General features: G+C 41.9%; 1 protein-coding gene across 2 annotated transcripts in view; it reads left to right on the top strand.

Annotated features, from left to right (window-relative positions):
* Nucleotides 1–10,284: 10,284 nt before the first annotated feature.
* The window catches only part of TRIM2 (tripartite motif containing 2), a 54,946-nt gene continuing 52,749 nt past the window's right edge, over nt 10,285–12,481 (top strand). The window contains exon 1 of one of the 2 annotated variants that reach the window (XM_081875319.1): nt 10,285–10,574. The gene's annotated coding sequence lies outside the window, so the exon portion shown is untranslated. Of the gene's footprint in view, nt 10,575–10,866; nt 11,148–12,481 lie in introns of those variants that run through there. The other variant, XM_081875322.1, reaches the window with a different exon arrangement.

Raw genomic sequence — 12,481 nt, 5'->3', positions numbered from 1 at the left:
GTAAACTTGGTGGTGAACAGGTCCAGAGCCGTAAGTGGACTGGTATTTGCAGCACTGCATAGTTGTGTGTGTGTGTGTGTGTGTGTGTGTGTGTTTTCTTGTCACCCCATCTCTCTCTCTCTCTCTCTCTGCCACCGCATTTCTGTCTCTATTATCACCTAGAGCTTATATATAATGTGCTCAGCTAAACATTTTAGCTAAAGGTAATTTGTATATGCTTTTCAAAAGTCTGATATGGTTTGCCATTTGTCTCCCCTCCGCTTGGCTAAAATATATAGAGAAGGATTCCAGGAGAGACAAAAAATGGACTACTCCGCTTCAGAGACATATTTGTGCTAGTTTAATGCCCTCCTTGGAAAGAGCCTGTGATTAGACTATCTAAAATAGCTAGTTTGAACTGGAAAATAGTGGTAATAGTGGGCTTTTTAAATAAGGTTTTTCATTTTTTCCAATCACTCTTGGCCTTTCAGAACAGTAGTTTGCTTATTCTAAGAAGGTTAAATCACAACGGAGTCTAACCAAATGCTGAATTAGAGTGATTTTGGACTGTCAATCGCTTTGTTCAGTTTCTTTAACTCCTTGTGCGGAAGAGGTTGCAAGGAAATTGAAACTGAGCTCTGAAGCTTGATCCTGTTGTCTACAGCATCACAAAACTAGCGGGGTATTTCTATTCTTACATATATGAATAATGAACATCAGGTGTCTGCTTTCATTTAAAAAAATAAAAGTTATTCAATTAGGTAACATTGCACTCGGCACCACTGAGCCCGGCCCTCCCTCCTCTCAACCCTTGTCCATCATGGTTGCTTAGAAGTTGCTGGAATGGCGGGGGAGATTTACCAAGCTGGTCCAGTGTGTGGTAAATGCATCCTTGAGAGATAGGTACAGTGGTGCCCCGCAAGACGAACGCCTCACAAGACGGAAAACCCGCTAGACAAAAGGGTTTTCCATTTTGGAGGCGCTTCGCAAAACGAATTTCCCTATGGGCTTGCTTCGCAAGACGAAAATGTATTGCAAGTTCCTGCGGGTTTTTTTTCCCTTTCCCCCCCTTTTTCTAAGCCGCTAATCCGCTTATCAGCTGATCCGCTAAGCCGCTAAAAGCCGCTAATAGCGCTAAGCCGCTAAGCCGTCAATGGGCTTGCTTCGCAAGACGAGAAAATCGCTAGACGAAGAGACTCGCGGAACGGATTAATTTTGTCTTGTGAGGCACCACTGTACCTACATCTCTTAAGAAGGCGGCAGGGTGCCCATTCCTCAAGAAACCCATATTGGACCAGGAAGTGCTATGTGCAGGTTATGAAAAGGTGCTCAGCACCATATACTGATAATCTGGGCCCATTCCATTCTGGGTTCAGGCCTGGTTTCAGAACAAAATCAGGCTTGGTTGTCTTGATGGATGACCTGTTACCAGATTAGGGGCATGATGAGCACGTCTCTGCTCATTCTTGATGTTTCAGTGGCATTTGATATTTTTGACCATGGTCTCCAGCTAGATCAGCTCTGTGGGCTGGGAGCTGGAGGTAATTAATAATAATAATAATAATAATAATAATAATAATAATAATAATAATAATAAATTTTTATTTATACCCCACCCTCCCTGGCCAGAGCTGGGCTCAGGGCGGCTAACACCAGTAAAATTACAATAAAAACATAAAAGGGGAGGGGGGAACCAAACAATTTAAAATACAGGTTAAAAATACAATTTAAAAGGCAGCTTCATTTTAATAATAGTCCATAGATCAAAACCATAAGGGGAGGGAAACATAAGGGTCAGACTGAGTCCAAACCAAAGCGGAACAGCACTGTCTTGCAGGCCCTGCAGAAAGATGTCAAGTCCCGCAGGGCCCTAGTCTCTTGTGACAGAGGTAGCATGTTATGATGCTTCCACTCCTGCCTTCAGGCTCCTCTCCATGAAGTAGCATTGGTAGACTCCTCCATGACCCCATGGAAGCTGAGCTGTGGGGTTCCACAGAGCTTCATCTTGTCCAAAGTACTGTTTAACAACCACTGAAAGTGGTCCTTAGGAGATTAGGAGCGAAGTGTCACTGGTGTGCTGATGATACCCAGCTCTTTTCTCCTTATCATCTGAGTAGAAAAGGTTGTTCAGGTTCCAGAGAAAAATATATGAGTGCACTGGGGAGCTGGAGAAAGACAAAACTGAAGCTGAATCCTGATTGAAGCACTGTGAATAAGTAATTCTTGGGATCAGGAATTGGATCTGGCTTGTCCATTTTGGATGGGGTTGCATTCCCTCTAAAGGAGTGGCTGCATTGTTTATGGCTGCTCCTGGACCAACACTTCCAGTGGTGGCACAAATGACTGCAACTGCAAAGAGCACCCAGAAGTGGCTCTCTGGGCAGGACAAAGCTGCTAGGCTAGCTGTCATTAAGAAGGGCAGGGCAGGTAAATGGTGATGACCTAGGTGGAGACTGAATGAGTGAAGAGATCAGAGGATGCACAGGGGACTGTAAGACAGACAGGGCCAACTAGATGTAATTATGTAGATACATACAGGAGATTGAGATCTGGAAGAGAAGAGCAGCAGGAGAGAAAAACTTTCTTTTTTCTGCTTAACACCCTCACAAAGGTTCCTTCTTTATAATTTCCACCTGCATGAAACGCAACTGGGAAGGTGGGCTCGAGTGGTAAAATGGTGCCCGTCCCCTGCTGCTCTTCCATTCTGATCAGTTGTCTATGCCTGTTTTTCATTGGACTCCACCCACACAAAAAAACACACCATCACAGAAGCCTCTTCCACCCATCTATCTGCACACAAAAAAATCCAGTTTTGCCCTCTGTAAAGACTGCAGACCTGCTCAATATGTGCTCTTTTCTATCATTTGTCATTGTGGGAAATGAAGCTCATCGATTCGTTCAACATTCACAGCCTCTGGGTCATGTACACATTAGATTTCAGCTTCCTTTTACATGGTGAGTGCTGCGTGGCCTTTGACTGCCCCAAGTCTTGAGGTTTCCTTCTCACTAGTTGGGGAAAGGTGCAGGGCTTTGCTCAAAGGCTGAATTAAAAAGGAAGGGGGATACTGCTGGCAACCATGCTTTTCACGTCTGTTGTCTCCTTCAGCTAATCTCCTCTGCTTCCTCTCCTCTCAGTTGCTAGGCATGTGCAGCTTTCACAAGAAACTGCTTAGTAAATTATTAATTGGCAAACACAATGCAACCTCAAATGTACCATTCGCTGCCCATCCATCCACCAGCCTCAGTTAATTTTTGCACTAGAGAAAAAAGCTCATTATGTTCTTTCATATCACAGTACATGGATACTACCGTATCTTCCAAGATAGCAATCTATTGCCATCAGTTTAACTTTACGGTGGTACCTTGGTTTACAACCATACTCTGTTCCAGGGGTCCGGTTGTAAACCAAAACAGGTTGTAACCCAAGGCACGCTTTCGCCAACCAAAATGGGTTGTAATCCAAAAAGAAAAAAAGGGGACACACACTTCCAGGTTTGACGTGGTTGTAATACAAAACAGTTGCAAACCAAGGTACCACTGTATCCTAATTGGAAAAGCCAGAGATTGGTCTTTCACAATGGATATTACGCTTCATTTTGAAGTACTTTCTAAACATTTTGGGGGAGCTGCAGTAGATGTTTAAAAGCACTGAAATATCACACACACTAGGCAACAGTGTTCCTGCCTTCTTAAGAAAGCCTTGTATTATATACAATATTCATTTTTCAATTTGTTTTCCTTGCTCCCTTTGAGCAATATGCCTTTGAAGTTCAAGGCGTTACGCTGTAAATCTGCCAAAGCTTCAGGACTGAAGTGGCAGTTCAACTCTTCCTAACCCTCTCAGGGGATCTCTCTCATCTCCCCCCTCCCCCCTTTTGCCTTTGAAAATATCTAGGTTTTGAGGCCCAAAACCAAGCAACAATTTTATGGGCTAATTTGATACAGCTTGCTCATATCTAGGAAAAGTAGGTAAAATGACATTGGCAGCAATGAAACGTAGTAGGTTATTATTGTCTCCCTGGAAAAAATCCTAATCTTTTCTAAAACAGATTATTTATGCCTTAACATAATTAAATCACAATCAGGATGGGGTGGGGGGGAGATGAAGAAAAGGTACACATTCACAATCTTTCTCACACCCCCAATCTTTCAAATCAATTTTATACACGGAGCAAGGATTCAAATATGCGCTGATAACTATGGGACTAGAATGAAAAGGTGGCATATATTACATTTTTAACCACTTTCTACAAGGTGTCTCAACATGATTTACAAATCTGTAAAACACAACACAATAAAAAATGAAAAACTAAATACATTAAAACAAAATTATTAAAATTGCTCTTCCAACACTAAGCATGAATGGTACCTCAGCCCACTAAAAGATGGCTGCTACAGAACAGGGCAGAAATCATACCACAGTGTGATCCAGATTAATGACCACATACATACTCTTGGTACAAGGTAAGTGAGGGAGGTAGGGGAAAGGCCCACCAGTTTACTTCTATGGCACACAGCAACTTCTTTGGATATGCTAAATTGTGGTACTTAGCTAGCTAGCCAAAGTCATTACTTTGACAAGTATGGCAGTTCTTATACGTTCTGGTTTGGCAGTTCTTATACGTTCTTATACACATTTTACCCTTACAGCTATATGATCACAGGTTTTGGAAGGGGCCCAGAATATCATCCAGACTGACACACACACCCCAAACTCATAACAGTATTATACAGTAAATCACACCCATTTCCTATAAGAAATTACCCTGTTGTGGGTAGTTTTATTTATATGAGGTATCCTCTATGGGAAAGTGTATTTTTCTATCCTTTGTTTAGTTTCAACAAAGAAAATGAAAATAAGACATAATTATGGTTATATGTTCATTTCACGGAGTGCATTCCTGTCTCCAAGGAAAAGACAGCTATATAGGCATTGTATACATAGGTCACTGAACATCTGTCAGATGGTTGCTAGTGTTACTTTATGCTTCAACCACCTTGGGCTAGAATATGACCTACTTGTGTTGCTTCAAAGATGAATGATCTTGGTCAATGAACCGAATTGATTATCAGTTCCCACCTTTAAAATACACAAACATGGAAAATGTGGATACTTGATTGTTTAAAAATCTCACCATCTCCTTGCTCCTTCCCTGTATTTAGGAAAGATAAAATATTTCTTAATTTGATGAGAGGTTGGAATTGGAAATAGTGTAATGTTATTTGGATGGTTCATGCCCACTGCATTGCATGGCTCATTTGCTTGCACAATGTCTTCTTACACAACACTATCAAACCGATAGTTACATAAATTCAACTAACAAATATACCCACAACGTAACTGGCAGTGTTTAACTATATAAATTATACATCATGTAAACATAACTCTTTTCACATTATCTAGTTGAGTAGAAGCAATTAAGGTCCAACATTTAGAACAGGAAATACAAATAGATCAGTTCTTATATACGTAATGTCCAAATAGAAGCTTTTGTGTTCCACAAATGAATCAGTTTTTTTTTTAACGTAATGTCCAAATAAAAGTTTTTTGAGTCCCACGTACCATATGTCTTAGCGAATACCAGTGTCAAACGTAACAATTTTAAGAAGCAGTACTTGCAAAAGATGAACTTTTCCTTGTAATGCTCCACATCTGTCTTTGCAAAGTATGGTTGCTGTATGCAGCTGCTGTATGCAGGTATCGGACGAAGGATACAAAAAATCTTAACATGTGCCTTTGCAACATATAGTTGTTGCATGCCGGTATCAGACAAAAGAACTTAAACATAACAAGGATTCCTGGAATAATACCTTGTTTCGCCCTGCTGGGCTTCGTAAACTGAGCATACTCTAAATAATGCAGATAAACATAATAATGTAGGTTTTTTACAAATTAAAAAATAAAACATATAACACAGATATTGAACAATGAATCTACATACCATATTTTGTGTATCAGAGACATGGAACGAGTGACATAGTGGATACTGCATTAAACAACCAGTAGTACTATGTTTGCTTTTATAGACAGAGACAATGTTCTAATTACAGGTGGCAGCAATCTACAGCAAAGTTTTTTTCTCTTAATGTGACTCCCTTGAAACCACCATGTTCAACGTAAATTTTTTAAGGTTATCAATGGTATATCAAGATATTAATAATAACTCATAGAAAACAACTATATTCTATTTCTGTATTTTAACATGAGGGATGCAAAGAATCAAGCAGAAAAATAAATCTGGCTTCTTTCTGCATAAGGATCTTTTTGGCTTGTTCTACAGGTCCTTGACGCGGGTGGCGCTGTGGGTAAAACCTCAGCGCCTAGGGCTTGCCGATCGCATGGTCGGCGGTTTGAATCCCCGTGGCGGGGTGAGCTCCCATCTTCAGTCCCAGCTCCTGCCCACCTAGCAGTTCGAAAGCACCCCCGCGTGCAAGTAGATAAATATGTACCGCTTTATAGCAGGAAGGTAAATGGTGTTTCCGTTTGCTGCACTGGTGCTGGCTCGTCAGAGCTGCTTCGTCATGCTGGCCACGTGACCTGGAAGTGTCTCCGGACAGCGCTGGCCCCCGGCCTTTTAAGTGAGATGGGCACACAACCCTAGAGTCGGACACGACTGGCCCGTACGGGCAGGGGTACCTTTACCTTTACCTTTACAGGACCTTGATATGCCCAGATCACAAAGAATGTTAAATCCTCATCTGAATGTGACGCTTGAATAAAATGTTGCACTAAACTAACAACACTGTTTCTGATTCTGGAATGGTGTTCTGATATTCTTACTTTGTTGCACAATGTCTTCAGCATATTTTCGGGATTCTTTTATAGTAAAACTGACCTTGCGGAAACCAGACAAGCTTGGCTATATTGTCATTTGAGTTAGTGGTGCTTTGAAGTTGGACACAAAATTATTTCTAAGCAAACTAACGCATAGCCTGCTTCTCAAATGCAATCCTCAACACCATATACACAACGAACGCAAACAATGACTGCAATATAAAATAAAATAACATGGCTGTGTCCACAAGAAGGTGTTAATTTGTATGTGGGTGCACACATGAGCACTTTCCATCTTATGCCACTGAAATCTATCTTAACGTTTCCTCTCTACACCAGTGGGCAGCCCTTGATGGGATGTATTCGCACTGTGTGTTGTTGTCTCCTCCCTTCAATTAATATTTCCTCACCCACCATAAGTTCTGGAAACCTGAAGCTGGAAACCTGTGTGCAAATTCTTGTTTACCTGTTTATTTAAATATACTAGATTTTTAAATATACTAGATTTGCACTAAAGAGCAGTTAATAATAATAGTAATGATGATGATGAATGTCTTTATCGTTTCAAGTCAGGAAACCTGCAGTCTGTTGTGTGCATGTCTACAGGAATTTGATGAAGTGTATGCACACTTACTTTTTTTTTTTTAAAAAAGTACAATTTTCTCATTGTACCAGATTGGGTAAGGGCGGTGCATGGCGTGCTTAGATGCGCTCCTGCAATGCATGGGCAGGGGGCAGGAAAGGAAACCCCAGCACAAAATGGTTGTATAGGCTGTAAACTGTCCTGTGATCTTGGGATGAAGGGTGTTACATAAATTTAACACACACACTGTCTACAGCAACAAACAGGGCCCACAGCTGAGAGCTGCTCACCTCATAATACTGTGGTACCTCGGATTAAGAACTGAATTCGTTCTGGAGGTCCGTTCTTAACCTGAAACTGTTCTTAACCTGAGGTACCACTTTAGCTAATGGGGCCTCCCGCTGCCGCCATGCCACTGCTGTGCGATTTCTGTTCTCATGCTGAGGTAAAGTTCTTAACCCGAGGTACTACTTCCGGGTTAGCGGAGTCTGTAACCTGAAGCGTCTGTAACCTGAGGTACCACTGTACTTTTTCTATGCCAGCATCCTGAGTATTGCCAAGCATCTGGACCCAGCAACTATTTTAGGATGTGTTCACATTACCACCTTAGAGTGCAGTGAAGTTGTTGTTTCTTGGTGCATTTCGCAGCTCTTCCCTTTCTCCTCAGCTGTTCAAATCAGGACAGGGAAGTCTTTATCCTCTGTAGAAAAATGTTTACTCTGGAGTGCTTAAATCATTCCTAATTTGTCTATTCAATCCGTATGAAGTACAGGAAACATAACAAAGTACAGGATATGTCATGTGAATATGGATTAAAATCCCACCACTGGAAACTGAAATATGAATACAGCCAATATTTTTAACTTCAGGATTTTGGGCAGTCGAAGCTTAGCTACTTTTTTTAAAAAAAAAAAATACATTCCGAGTGTTGCATGAAATCTAATGTGCACATGCCCCAGAGGCTGTGAATGTTCAATGAAGCTATGAGTTTCATTTCTTACAGTGTCAAATTACAGAAAAGAGCACATACGGAGCAGCTCCTACCTGGAGGGTAAAATTGAATTTTACATGTAGGTAGGCAGAAGAGTTTCATGTGGATTTCCTCCCCACCCCCACCAAAAAGAAAAAAGCCATGGAAGACTGTGATCACAATGGAATAGCAGCAGGGGAGGGGCTGCTTAACCCTTTCTCAGGGTCCTCTGCCCACAATCAAACCCACTTCCCCAACTGTTTTTGCTCATGTGGGGGAATTTTTTTAAAAGAAAGAAAATGTGCAATAAGACCAGCACCAGCAGCTGGTACTTCAAAGAGGCTGGGGGAAGAGACTGGCCATCATTGCCCTCCCCAACATTTGCCTTTTGCTTCTGCCGGTCTCCTCTGGAGTAAAAGATATGGGAGCCAGCTGTATGTCATCTAGCTTGGTAAGAACTGAACTTAATTTAAGCCAGGCGCGTTGGAGTGTGCATCTGTGTACAGTGGTACCTCAGGTTACAGACGCTTCAGGTTACAGACTCCACTAACCCAGAAATAGTACCTTGGGTTAAGAACTTTGCTTCAGGATGAGAACAGAAATCATGTGATGATGGCAGGAGGTCCCATTAGCTAAAGTGGTTCCTCAGGTTAAGAACAATTTTAGGTTAAGAATGGACCTCCAGAACGAATTAAGTTCTTAACCCGAGGTACCACTTAACCTGCTGCTGCCGCGCCGCCGGAGCACGATTTCTGTTCTCATCCTGAAGCAAAGTTCTTAACCTGAAGCACTATTTCTGGGTTAGCGGAGTCTGTAACCTGAAGCGTATGTAACCCGAGGTACCACTTTATGTATCTGTAAAATAACATTGTTCAGGGGTATTGTGGGAAATTCAAAGGGTGGCTAGACAAAGTCACCTAGCACTGCTCAGACTAGAGTGCTGCCATTGCAATCACATAAACCCAGCCAGGGCCCGCGGACAGGTGAGCTTAACATAGGGAGCTGCCTTATGCTGACTGAATCAGACCATTGGGTCCATCTAGCACAATATTGTCCATACTGCTGGCAGCAGCTCCTCAGGGTTTCAAGGCAGGGGTCTCTCCAAGTGCTATCTGGAGATTCTGGGGATTGAACCCGGCACCTTCTGTATCCAAGTCAGGTGCTTTACCCCTGAGCTAAGGCAGAGGTAGCCCCCAGTGGCTCTCCAAAAAATATACGAAGCCCCAAATGTAGCCTTTACTCATATGGGAATTGCTCCATCCCCTTGATCTTTATGGTTGTCTGAACTGTTTCTCAACAATATGCTTTTCAAGGTATTCTCCCCATCCCACCCCGCCAGCCTGATGCCTTTTGGACTACAGGTCCCATCAGCCAGTGGGGTGGAGTAGTTATTAACTTTCAGAATTTGTTAAGGGGAGAAGGCATCTCGCAAAGTAGCTGTGCAGACAGTAATACAACACTTGGGTGTAAAGCTTCCAGCGTTTATGAATGGTTTTGCAATGGAGTATTTAACCAGAGAATGAAATTAATTTCCTTTATAGAAGCAAAGGGGGTGGGGGTGGATAGGGGGGGGGAATTCCTTCATTAATAAAATCTGACTGGCAAGTATTGCTCCTAAACCCTCATTCTGAGCAAAGTATCAGGCAGCCTCATTATACTGGTAGTGTCCTTTTGAAAATCTCTTCCAATGTGGATTTCTGCCAGTGTTTAAAGACCGAAATTAAATTTATTCAGCCAGTCTGCCAGAGCAAGGTCAGTTTTTTCTCTCTTTCTCTGTGTGTGTGTGTTTTTAAAATACTATTCGGATGTAAATGTCACATCCATTTTGGAGGCCACTCATAATCTGGGCCATATACATTATGTAAGGTTTCCATGGCAACAGTTTCTCTGAGGGGAAACCTAGCTGTCTGCAGTTTCCACAGAAACTGCTCCCTGCTGAGACAGGTGCCTCGGAGGGAAGGGAAGGGAAGAGGAATGAGAAGGATCACGTGACCTTTGCAGCATACAGGCGCTGTAGCAGATGCAACGGTGCGCTTCCTCCCTCCTCCTCCTCCTTCCTCACCTCTCTCCCCTGCAAGGATCTTGGGTGGGGAGCTTTCCCGCCCCCTGCATCCTGTAATGCACATCTCTTGATCACAAGACCTTGGGCCTATATGGAGGTGGTCCTGATTTGGAAATGCCACTCACCCCGCGGACACTGAATCCGGGCACTTCAGCCTTTCAGGTCCAGCCTTTGCAGAGTCACTTTGCATGGGAACATTTCACTGGTAAATGAAAACTCTTTTTCTTTTTACTTCCTTTTCCTTAAAGAGCTGGAAAACAGAGGAAGGGGGTGAGGGGAAGCCCGTTCTCCGGATTATTCTTTTGCTCAGCGATCGTAGTGTGTGTTTTTTTGGCCCTGGTGAATCCAGGGAGTTAATGTGTCTTAATATAACAGGGTGTGAAATAACGATTCCAAGAGATATGACGATGATAACCCTTTCATTAAAAAAAAAAGCATAGCACCGTTTTATAGCTATAGTTAAGAAGGAGGCGGGGAGGGTTATACTGTGGCATTCATGGAAGTCTTAGTGCTGGCATAACTGCGGATTAACATGCAGCCTGTTTCATCTTCTGCTGTCACCTCTTTTCCTCTTTATGGGGAAAACAGCCTGACATGGTTATTAAATCTGGCAGCTGGGTTGTGCACGCAGAGCATGTAAGAGAATGAGTGGCTTTCAGAGAGCAGCCTCTGTTTTTCGCTGCTCCTGGGCTTGAGAGACGGTTCAAAAGGCTCTTTCTCTTCTTTGTAATTACTAATCGGTGGATCACTGCACAAGTATTCGCAAACAATTGCAAATGTAAGTATTCTTGGCTTGGCTTGTTTGCTGCTTTCAGGTTGCCAATTAAGGGTAGGGGTTTCCGGGGGGGGGGGGAGTTGGTTTTGTTTTTACTGCAGTGTTCTAGTTGAAAGAGCAACAAGATGAAAGCCAAAGACCAAATCGGGCAGGAATGTTTCTTTGTAGGAATGAAGTGACTTTACATTGAATGGTTAAAGGAGGTAGGGAGAGAAAGATTGGTGGCTAGGGAAGTCCTGTTTTGCAGCTGCTAGTGACTGCAGGTTTTCTGTGAGAGGTAAAATCAGAATCTCAAGCATTTATTTTTTTTACCATGCTTGCTTTAAAGTGTTACATCTAGAGAGACGTAAGGAACTACTTATTCCTCAAAACAAAGGTTTGTTTTTTGTTTTGTTAATCTAGCATCCCTGGTTAAATTTTTAGAAATAAACCCAAACCTGTAGCTGAGAAATTTTGCAGGTATCTGTTTGGAATAGCTGGAGCAGGGTGTGTTAAACCTGCTAGAAAGGAAAACAGCAATACCAGCAAAATGCTGAGCAACACCTTTTTTTAAAAAAATAATAATAGCCTTTTGTAATGTAGAAAGATGATCTTTTATTGCCTTTGAAGCATAAAATACTGAAAATTTTTAAGCTTCAGGGTTTTCTCAATGCTGAAGGTTTAGATTTTTTTCCTGACATTCTTTTCCCATTCTTTAAAATATGCATTTCATACCTAATCAAGTTATTTCACTTTTTCCTTATAATATATAAGACTACAGAAATGTGGGCTTTTGGAGTACAACTTGCCAACTCTCATTCTGTTACAAATAAAACTTGCATAAGAAAAAAAAGGTACAACTGGTATTATGCATACTCAAATCAGATAATTGCATGAGAAATGCCTGCCGTTTCCAGTCTGTCTGAGTTGTCATGTCTCGTTTGTTTATTTCCAGGATATGTTATTTACTAGAGATTCAGTCACGGTATCCCATTTCTATCTATGTAGCAATTTTATTACTGCAATTCTTTCACATGCTTGTTATAGGAGGGAAGCGTGAAGAGACTAAAAGGCTGCTTATGTCTCAATTTGGGTGTTCCTTTAAGTGGCTTGGAAGCTTGGGAAATGGTTTGCATGCTACCTTCCCATCTCCTTTTTCCAAGTTGTAACAATCATAGTTTTATGTAACCTCAGAAATAGACAATTACTGTATAGGCAACTGTGGTTACTGTTAACTTCCAAACCATGGTATGCAAACACACTTAAAACCATGGGTTGGACTGCTTAGCACTAACTATAGTTTACTGAATCCAAATGTCTTGGCAACCTGGTTTATTACAAGTCCAGAAATGGAGAAG

The sequence above is a fragment of the Podarcis erhardii genome (assembly GCF_964252035.2).
Source record: "Podarcis erhardii genome assembly, chromosome: 9".
NCBI lineage: Eukaryota > Metazoa > Chordata > Lepidosauria > Squamata > Lacertidae > Podarcis > Podarcis erhardii.
Note: the sequence above shows the minus strand (reverse complement) of the source record. Positions and strands in the feature narration are given on the sequence as shown.